General features: G+C 39.3%; 1 non-coding gene across 1 annotated transcript; it reads left to right on the top strand.

Moving 5' to 3' along the window:
• Positions 1–3184: 3184 nt before the first annotated feature.
• LOC116278832 (U6 spliceosomal RNA) lies at positions 3185–3291 on the top strand. Its single transcript, XR_004188190.2, has one exon. It is a non-coding gene; the product is annotated as a U6 spliceosomal RNA (small nuclear RNA).
• The last annotated feature ends 7171 nt before the right edge of the window (positions 3292–10462 follow it).

Here is a 10462-nt window from a genome sequence, read left to right as displayed (position 1 = left end):
TGAAATATTTCTCCACTAGTAACAATATTGTAGACACTTGGTAGAGTAAATGCAACCATTTAGTCACATCAGCTACCCACAAAAAGAGTATTATACAAATATCCCGGTAGAAACATGGTGTAAGTGGTTGATTTCTACATTTTGATTGTGCTGTGTGTATTACAAATGAATGTATTTTCTCCAGTCCTTGTTCCTTTGACCTTTTAAAGTCTTAATGAGGCTCCCAAAGCAACAATCAAAAGCACAGTGTTCCATCTTGGAAGCATTCAGAAAGCAGCGCACTTTGGCTAAATTTAGTTGTAGCATTCAGAATTTAAAAACACCTCCGGCCATCTTTCTGGGAGACACTTAGTCACTCATTTTTTATTTAAATAAATTGGTCAAATAATAGTTGCTTCTTCTTAGCTCACTCGTATAAAATAAGGTTTAGGTGGGGAACCGGACAGGGGGACAATAACAAAAACTGACCCATGGAAGGCCTTTAATGGTTGCAACTCAGGCGTGCTCATTTCGTAGGACACCGAACAATGGAAACTTCTGTGCTCATTTAAAACAATTCTGCCTCAGAAAACCCAAATTACAATAAAAATTGAGGCAACAAAATTAGAAGCTGAAAACATTGAGAATTGCTCATGTTGAAGAAACATCATCTGCTTGACCAAGAATTATATTTGGCACAAACTTCAGAAAATAATTGAAAGTTGGGGGCAAGGGGAGGAGACTCAGATTTCAAAGTAGTATTTCATCTCCCAAATGATAACATGGGAAATAACATGTATCTTTAAGAATTCAGTTTATTTATTTAAGAAAAGCCCTGATTTGAAGACAATATTTTGTCTATGGTACTTAGTTGGAAATTTTTTTCTGGGTGGAATAACCTAAAAGAGCAAACCAAGCCCCAGAAATTCAGCTCTTCTGCTCCACACAGTTAACTTACTTTCTGGATATGAAAAATTGCCAGATTAGAGAGACCAGGTGCATTTTTGAGCTTTGCGCATAACCCAAGTGCAATCTAGCGTTCTGCACTGGAAATCTAGATTTAAAAAGCAGCTTTTTAAATTTTATTTTATTGCTGCAAGAACACTTAACATGAGATCTAGCCTCTTAGATTTATAAGTGTACAATACAGCATTGCTGACTACAGGTGCAGTGTTGTGCAGCAGCTCTCCAGAATTTATTCATCTAGCTTAACTGAAACGTTCTGCCCATTGCTTAGTAACTCCCCATTTCCTCTTCCCTTCAGCCCCTGCAAACACCATTCCACTCTGGTTCTATGACTGTGACTACTGTAGATACTTTGTATAAGTGGATCCGTGCAATATTTGTCTTTCTGTGATGGGCTTATTTCACTGAGCGTAATGTTCCCAAGGTTCATTCATATATAGGTAGTACATTGCAGAATTCCCTTCCTTTTTAAGGCCAAATAGTATTCCATTGTATGTATATACCACACTTTCTTAAATAAATAAAAAGCAATTCTCTCAGTATTTGCAAAATGGTAAATGAAAAGTCAGCCTGGCTTCTGAGACAACAGAATTGTCTACCTTTTCCAGTAGTACAGAATCCAGTGCTTAAGGAGAGGAGTAAAAGGAAGGGGATTAGGAAAGTCATTCCCTACTTGCAGCCTCCTGCCCACCTGCCCTCGTGCATCTAACCTGATCTATGGGATGATATCTGTGGCTGGGCAGGCCTGTGGGGGGAAGATGCTCAGAGGAAGGAAGAGGAGTGCATGAAGGAAGGAAGCATGAGAGGAACAGAGCGCTCACCCAGACCAGCTTCTTTTACCACATAGATTGGTTGGGGCAAGACTAAAGCCCTTTACCAAGCCCCTCTACCACACTCCCCAGCAACAAACATGAAATATATTTCCACTCAGCTGTATAAACCTCTACTTGATCATAGGCAAATCTAAAATTATGTCTGTAATCTTAGAAATTTAAAAAAATTGAACATAATTGTGCATTATATGCTAAAAATAGAGCATTCAAAATCAAACCAGGGTCAGGTGTCTTCCAAAACCATGCTCTTTTCACAGCGGAGGGTTCCTCCCAGATAACAGTAGCAGGAGTGCTGTGCAAGGAAAGCCCACAAAACAAAGTCTGAGTAAAGCAAGCAGAAACTTCACCAATGGCTGACAAATATTTAAGGGCTTCCTGAATTAGATAGTATATGATAACCCGGCTCCATTAGGGCAAATTCTGGATGTAGATATATCTCTTAGTGCATAACAGGTGTTAGGATCAGAATGTAGATGCAGGTATGTTTGTACATCAGAGCTGAAACTGAATTCTAAATGATGTCTTCTGGCACAGCAGTTATAGTTCAAGAGATGTTCTAATTTCAAAGCCATCATCTCAGAAGTCAGCAGTGACGAGCATGAATACAGAGAAACTGCACTGCAGAACGCCGATGAAATCTTTCCCCATCCTCCCAAACCACAGATCTTGAGTGCAGTTATAGAGAAAATGTTTGCTTGTAAAACACTTAGAAATACGTGTGAGGGTCCAGTGCAAAACCTGGAAGAGGTACCATTGTCCAGCAAATAAATGGTGTGTTCATAAGAATGGGATGTGTTTGGGGAGATTGTCTAAGGCCATAAATTGAAAAAAATTGGGGGCAGATGTGGTCTGCCATCACTTCAAAGCCAACACAACAGATCACAGAGGTCAAGAGCAAGAGCTGTGCAGTCAGACTGACCCAGAGCTACCTCGTTCACCCACAATGGTTGTGAGACCATGGGTAGTTAATTATCCTGCCATTTCTGACTCCTAGTTTTACTATCTTTAAAATGAAAATAAGAGAATTACCTCATTGCATTCTTTTTGGATGAAGCTGGACAATGCATTGTATATTATTTAGCACAGTGCCTGGCATACAGTAAGAACTCAGTTAATCTGGGTTTGAGTCATTTTTCAATGGTTTCATTTTCGATCAGATAAACTAGGAAAATATAGAAAAGATCATTTTGGATCAGACAAGCTTTTCCTACATCCTGCCTTTGAGTGTAGAATCGAAAGGTATTTTAGTCCCCTTCCGTGCCTCGACTCTCTGATACCGAGCATTGTGGAATAGATCAAAGCCCTTATTTTCACAATAATCATCAAACGGATCTTGCTTGTCAGAGGCACAGTCTCTGTAATTTTCTTCTTTATGTAAAAAAGTGTTTTTATTAGACTGTGTACTGGTGCTCACTTCAGCAGCACATAGACTGAAATTGGAACAATACAGAGCAGATTAGCATGACACCTGCTCGATGATGTTGTACAAATTCAGGAGGCATTTCCTATTTTTATGAAAAGAATTCTGGATATGGTTGGTGGTGATGGTTGCACAACAACATGAATGTGTTTGATGCCACTGAACTCTTCATTTCAAATTGGTTAGCACGGTAAATTCTATGTCATATGTATTTTACTATGATACAAACATTGGAAGAAAATGTATTAATACCGCTTCATTAAGAAGACACTGAGTTCTTAAAATGCTTTTCCTTCGTCAACAATTTTGTTTATTACAGTGGTCATGGAGTAGTTCAGTTGCCAGTCCACTGTTACGGAGCAAAGCAGAGGTGAACACAGCATTAAAATTCTGAATATTGCAATCTGAAGAGACTGACTAAAGCAAACTGCGTTTTGTTTATTTATGATTACTACATAACAGCTCAGAAGAATAACCGTTCATAGAATCACCTGTTACCACTGAATATTCCACTTTTGTATTTGTTTATATTTACAGAGAGATATGTGGGGCAGAAGATAGTAATTGAACCATAACTACATTCCATGTCGATGCCGAACGGCAATTTAAAACTTTTTAAATGTGCTTGTATTACGTACTTTTTGCACGGAATTGACTAGAAAGCTCTTCTAAAAACTAAAATGACTGGTTTAAACATACTTGCGTGTGAACAGGAAACCTGGAAACAAACTTACACCAAGTGAGTATTCGCAAGCCGCACGGCTGTTTTCATTCGTCTGTGACCTAACATTTCATCAAGGAACCAATATGGTGACGGATGCTTTTGAAAAGAAAAGTACAATGGTTTTCCGTTTTTTCTTGTAATCTGAAGATAACAACTTCTTGTTTTCAATATCAAGTCAACCCCGACCTGCATCCATACCCTTAACTTCTACTTTCCCTCCTGTTACCATGGACACATTTTCCTTGTTTCCACCCACTGCTCCCTTTATAGCTAAAACCAGTTGACATAGCTGTTTCAGTTTCCTCGTCTCCTCCTGTCTACTCAACACTTCAATTTATCAGCATGTCCATCTTGCCCTGCCCAGTGGTCACCTCTCCAACTTCATCTTTCTCAACCTGCTAGCAGCATTTACCATGTTTTTGTCTTTGACATCTACCTTCCTAATTCTTCTGCTCCTTCAGCAGCCTCTCCTTTTCAGGCTTCTTTGCTTGCTTGCTCCTTTTTCTCTTTCTATCTTTAAATACTTAAGTGCCCCAAGACTCAGTCCAGGGCTCCATTCTCTCTTCTATCAACACTCTTCCATACGGCCTCATCTAGACCTTGCATGCAAATACCATCTCTCTGCTAATGACTGCCAAATGTATATATCCAGCCCTGACCTCCCTCTGAATCTCAGGCTCAGATATCCAACAGATTACTCATCACCCCCATTGGGTGTCTATTAGGCATCTACCCAAAGCAGCAGCCTTCATCAGCCCTCCAGAGCCTGCTCCTTTCAGTCTTCTCTTACTAACTCAGTTACTAAGTCCAAAAACCCATCTTTGAATTTTCTCTCCACCTCCCCTGCAATTTATCTATCGGCATGTCTTGTCAGCTTAGATCAATCAAAACATTTCCCAAGTCCAGTCACGTTTGCTGCCTCCCTGCTACCATCCTGTATGTTATCACTGACTGTCACCTCAACAAGGGGGAAGCAGTAGCGTCCCCACTAGTCAGCTTGCTCCTCGGCCTGCCCTCCCACACGCCATTCTCCATGGAGCAGGCAGACAGAGCTTGTAAAAACTAAATCAGGTTATGTCACTCCTCTATTCAAAAGCTTCCAGCATCTAAGCATCACACTTAGAATCAAACCCAAACTGCTTAGCACCTCCTGATCTGGCCCTGGACCCCCCTCAGATCTTATCTCCTACTCTCCTCTTCTCCCATTTCTCACTGCTCTCAGCCAAATCGCCCTTCTCATTCCCCACACACCAGTTTCCCACCATGGGGCTGTTTACCAACATGTAGTTAGTTGGTTTTTGATAAGAATGACACTGAGCTATTTCTGTCCTCCACCTTCACTATAATTTTCTGTCCCTTTGTACAACTTCCTGTACCCACGTTTGTGCACCCAGAGAAAAAGAACACTATCAGCCTTATGTTAGGGTTACTCACCCTGGATTATTCAGAGTTTCTTTTGAAGCTAGAGTGAGAGACCTAAGGAAAGAAATGGCTGTCTTGATTTACAGCAGCCTAGAAGCACGTCTTAAAAAGAAGTTAACGCAAGATGATTAAGTTCCATATATATGCTGTACAACACTGTGGCTATGGTTAGCAACATTGTATTGTCCACTTAAACATTTATTAAAAGAGTAGATCTCATTTCAGGTGTTTTTACTGCAATAAGAAAAGTTCCCACTATGAGATAGTTCCCGCTATCAGAATATCTAAAACACAAGTTTTGGGGAGGGCAGTGCTGCTACTTCTGTAACGGAGCAGATTATAGCCAGGGGCTGATAATTTGCATTTATACTAACATCATATCTGCCTTCTTACCGAGAAGATCATAATCTGATCAGCTTTTACCATTATTGTATACTCCTCTCCTCCATCTAGCATCCTTAAACTGAGTAAGGCTAAAATATAGAACCAAGGTTTTCGCTACCCTCCTTGTGTCATCCAGTGGTCTTCTTTAATCAACCCTCTTTCTTCCAAAATTCCAAGTACTTCACATCTTCATCCCACAAATAACTAAATTCTTACTTGGTTTGGGTATTTATGTTGTTTCTGGTGATGTAAAATTTATAGAAATAGATTGATCTATGCCTGTATCACTGTAATTCCCTTAAGTTCCTTGAAAGCCAATTGCTATATAAATCTAAATATTTTACAATCTTTATCTTATTCTAAATGTCCCCTATCCCAGCTTCCTTCCTTAGTCTCTATTTTCCTATCTTATAAATTCCCACTACATTTTCACTGCATTCTGTAAGATCTCAGTAAATCATATTGACTGGCATCTCCTTTCATGTCCCTTTGCCTATATTCTTCAAGTTGCACCTGCCAAACTACTTTCTACCTCAAAAGTCAGCCCAAATTCTGATTAATGTAGGAAAGGCTTCAGGAAAAAAAAATTCAAAGCATCCTGTGTGAAGCACTGAGGAAGACCACAAAATGAGGAAGGCCAGGCATTGTCCTCTGGACCTTCCAGTGCCATAGGCAGACATAAGGTAGTTGCATGATGAGTATAATACTATAAACTGGGGAAAATTATAAAATGTCCGAACCCCATACAGTTGAGAGATCTACAAGGGCTTCCTGGAGGCGGCATGGGCATCATTAGATGGTTAAAAGTGAGCGGGATCTCTACAGGCACAAATCATTGATCACTCCAGACAGAGAGGCCAGTCTTGGGGAAGAGCTGCATGAGAGGAAGGACCCTAAATGACGATCCCTCTATCCCATGACAGCAAACGTCAGGAGCAATGGGGTTTCTGAAATCTCATTCCATGTGCGGACCAGATTATCTGCCAGACTGTGTTTAATGTTTGTTTGACGACAGTAATGACAGTGGAACAACATAGACTCACTCGTGTGAGTCAATATATGAGGGGCATTGGCAACGTTAAGATAAAGGATCTCTTTCTCAAAGTGAACGACAGAGAAAACTTATATAAACACAGGTAGAAGGCATCCTTCAAGGATGACATGGAGCCTTGGCAAGGGCAGTTCTATTGGTGGCTAGAAAAAGGACAACAGAATACACAGTTTCGCAGAGTTCTCGCCACAATAACAGAGATACGGCTTATTTGAGCAGGAAGGGAAAGCCCTCCCCTAGAGAGCAAGACACAGCTACAAACACACACAGGAAGGAGGTAGGCAGGTGGTTCTTACGTTTCTCTTCATAAAGCCTTACAGCCTCATGCATACAGAACAGACGACGTGAGACCCAGAATATTTGCAAACCCTCGCAGTGCCAAAGAGAGCGTGAAGGAAGCAAAGTGAGTTTTTGGCTTCTTCTTATATCCTCTGCAAGAGCCCTTCTCTCCTTCCAGGAACCGCTTCCTCAGTCTCTTTGCTGTGCTTTTTACCCCACACTCCCCAAAATTATATTTGGAGTTTTAAATATAAATCAGAGCAGTCCCTTTGAGCTCAAGTTCTTTCCCAAAAGCACACCAAAACAGCAACAGCTCACCCCGCCTATTTCTATACTCGCCCTATAAATTACATGGAGCAATTACAAGAGAAAGATTGTTTTAATTAAGAAAAGAAAAAGGATATAGAAAAGCAGCTGTACATTTTAGCAGGGGACTGTGGCAAGGCCCACAGTATTTCTAAGATGAATGCTGTGATGTGAGTCACAGCTCCACGGGACCAGCTCTTAAGGGTAGAATTGCCTTCTGTTGCTGTAAGATGCCGTCACACAGTAAAGTGTGGTTCTTTTAATGGGAAACGTTCAGCACAGGGCCATGTGTTCAGGACACATTGCCTAAGAAAGAGGTCTGGTGAGGTCACATGGACTCTAGGACAAAGGTTCTTAGTCTGACCTGGAAGTGGGTGGATTCTGTAGATGGACTGCAGAACATCTGTGAACTCGTGAAATTGTGGCTATTTGCATTTTTTGAGAAAGGGCTTCCTTTGTTCTATTTAAATTTTCAAAAGGATACATAACCCTCAAAATCATGAAAGTCAGTGCCCCAGGGAAAGTATATTAGATTGCTGGGGCTACCAGAACAAAGTGCCACGAAGTGGGTGCCTTAAACAACCAAAGTTAGGTTCTAGCCAACTCCCGTGTTACCTCATCTTAACTAGTTACCTCTACACCGACCCTATTTCCAAATAAGCTCATATTCTGAGGTACAGGGGATGAAGACTCCAACAAATGAATTTTAAGGGGACAGTTCTACCCGTAACAGAAAGCACAGCAGTGGAGTATAAATTATCTCTTCTCCCAGCCCAAACATACAACTCCCCACTTCCAACCCGGGAAGACAGAAAGTAGCAGGAAACCTACAAGAATGTTGTAGCTTCTATATCCCGACATGAATATCATGACATAAACACCAGTCATAATAGGTCAAACGATGCAATACATGTAGAGCTCACAGTGCAGTCCCCAGCACACAGAGTATATTCGATAAATACCTACCACCGTTTATACACATTCACTGGTGGTCTTCTATCTCAGCTCACATCTGGACAGATGTGTTCTGGATTTCCCTGTGATTTTTCTCTTCCTGTCTTACAATCATAAATTACAGCTTTCTCATGGGGTGGAAGCATCTGCTATCCTGTGTATATCACACTGTTCAAAATTCAATAGGCACCCTTCACGCCAAGGTTCACCGCTTCACAGTCAGTGCTGCAAGCTCAGGACACACACTTGACCTGCTAAAGAAAAGATCAGCCAAAGACTATAAACTCTCCCATGACCAGTATCAAGTGTGTATTTGGAAGTCTACTTTTTCTTGTTCCCTTTTCCTGACTCTAAGAGATGAAATTGATTCCATTTGACAAGAATTCTTTTATCTACTTTTTCAGCAGACTTTTTGGCCTCTAAACACAATTCACATTCTTTTTTATGTTTCCAAATGGACTTGTTCTTGTAACTTTCTGTGGCATTTATTATAGAATAAACATTTATACTCTTTCCTTGAAATGTATTTACTCTGTTCAACCTGCTTCTGTTCTAGTTCAAGGGTGAACCATTGACAAAACAGCCTTTTCACTCTCTGAGAAAAACTCTTTCTCCCTCTAATTTTTGATTTTTTAATTTACATTTTCCTAGGTATATAATGTTACATTGAAAACCTCATATAAGTCCCATTAAGTACTAATAAGCATATCAATTTAATTCCATTCAATAATTACTGAATTTCCATCATGTCCGGGCACTGTGCCTGTCACCAAAAACTGAAGAAAAAAAAACAAAAACAAAAAAAGGAAGAGGAATATATACTGAAAAAAATGAACTGAGCCTTGAAAATCTGTGGAATGATAACAAAATATCTAATATTCATGTCTTGAGAGTTCAGGAAGGAGAAGAGCAAGATGTCAGGGCTAAAAAGTACTAAAAGGAATAATGGATGAAGGCTTCTAAATTTGGCAAGAGACATAAACCTACAGATACAAGAAGCTGGTGAATTCCAAACAGGAAAAAAAACAATGAATCCCACACCAAGACATATCATGATTGAACTTCTGAAAACTAAGGGCAAAGAAAAATTGTGAATGCACCCAGAATGAAAGACACCTTACCTACAGAGGAAAAACAATTCAAAAACAGCAGATTCCTCATCAGCTACCATAGAAGCCAGAAGAAATAACATGATATTTCTTGGGTGCTGAAAGAAAAGATACATCAACTCAGAATTCTATGCCCAGTGAAAACAGGCATAAATAAAGAAAAAAATCAACATATTCTCATATGAAAGAAAACTGAATTTGTCACTAAAAGAACATAGATGGGCAGTTATATTAATATATGTTAGTAATTGAACATATGAACCCACGAAATTACACATACAATACTTTTTAAAATTGTTTTTTAAAAACGAAATATTTTAGATGTGACTCTAACAAAACATGAACAAGATTTGTATACTTAAAATACACTCACTGATGAAAGAGATAAAAAATGGAAATAAATGAAGAGACGTTGATGTTCATGGATCGGAAGGCTCCACATAATAAAGATGTCACTTTTCCTTAAGTTGATATGCAGGTATAATGCAGTTTCTGTCAAAATCCAAGCAAGTTTTTTTGTAGATCAAGACAAGATTATTCCAAAATGTGTATTAAAAGGCAAAGGAACTAAAATAGCTAAAACAATTTTGAAAAAGAACAATAAACTTAGACTAGCCCACCTGCCCAATTTCACGCCTTATATGGTTACAATAATCAAGACTGTGTGGTTTCATTAGACAAATAAGCACATAGATCAATGGAAAAGAACAGAGAACACAGAAATAGATGCACATAAATATCCCCAACTGATATTTTGACAAAAGTTCAAATGCAATTCAATGGAGGCTAGATGGTATTTCAACTTACTGCTGTAGCTATAAGACACATATAGGCAATAAAATAAACCTTGACCACAGTCTTACTGCTGACACAAAATTAACTCAGAATGGATCAAAGACTTAAAAGTAAAATGTGAAACTATTAAACATTTAGAGAAAAAAAAATGAGAAAATCTTCAGTATCCAGGACTAGCCAGAGTTGTTAGACTTGACACCAAAAACATGATCCATAAAAGTAAAAATTAATAAGTTGGAC

The sequence above is a fragment of the Vicugna pacos genome, chromosome 7 (assembly GCF_048564905.1).
Source record: "Vicugna pacos chromosome 7, VicPac4, whole genome shotgun sequence".
In the NCBI taxonomy this organism is placed as follows: domain Eukaryota; kingdom Metazoa; phylum Chordata; class Mammalia; order Artiodactyla; family Camelidae; genus Vicugna; species Vicugna pacos.
Note: the sequence above shows the minus strand (reverse complement) of the source record. Positions and strands in the feature narration are given on the sequence as shown.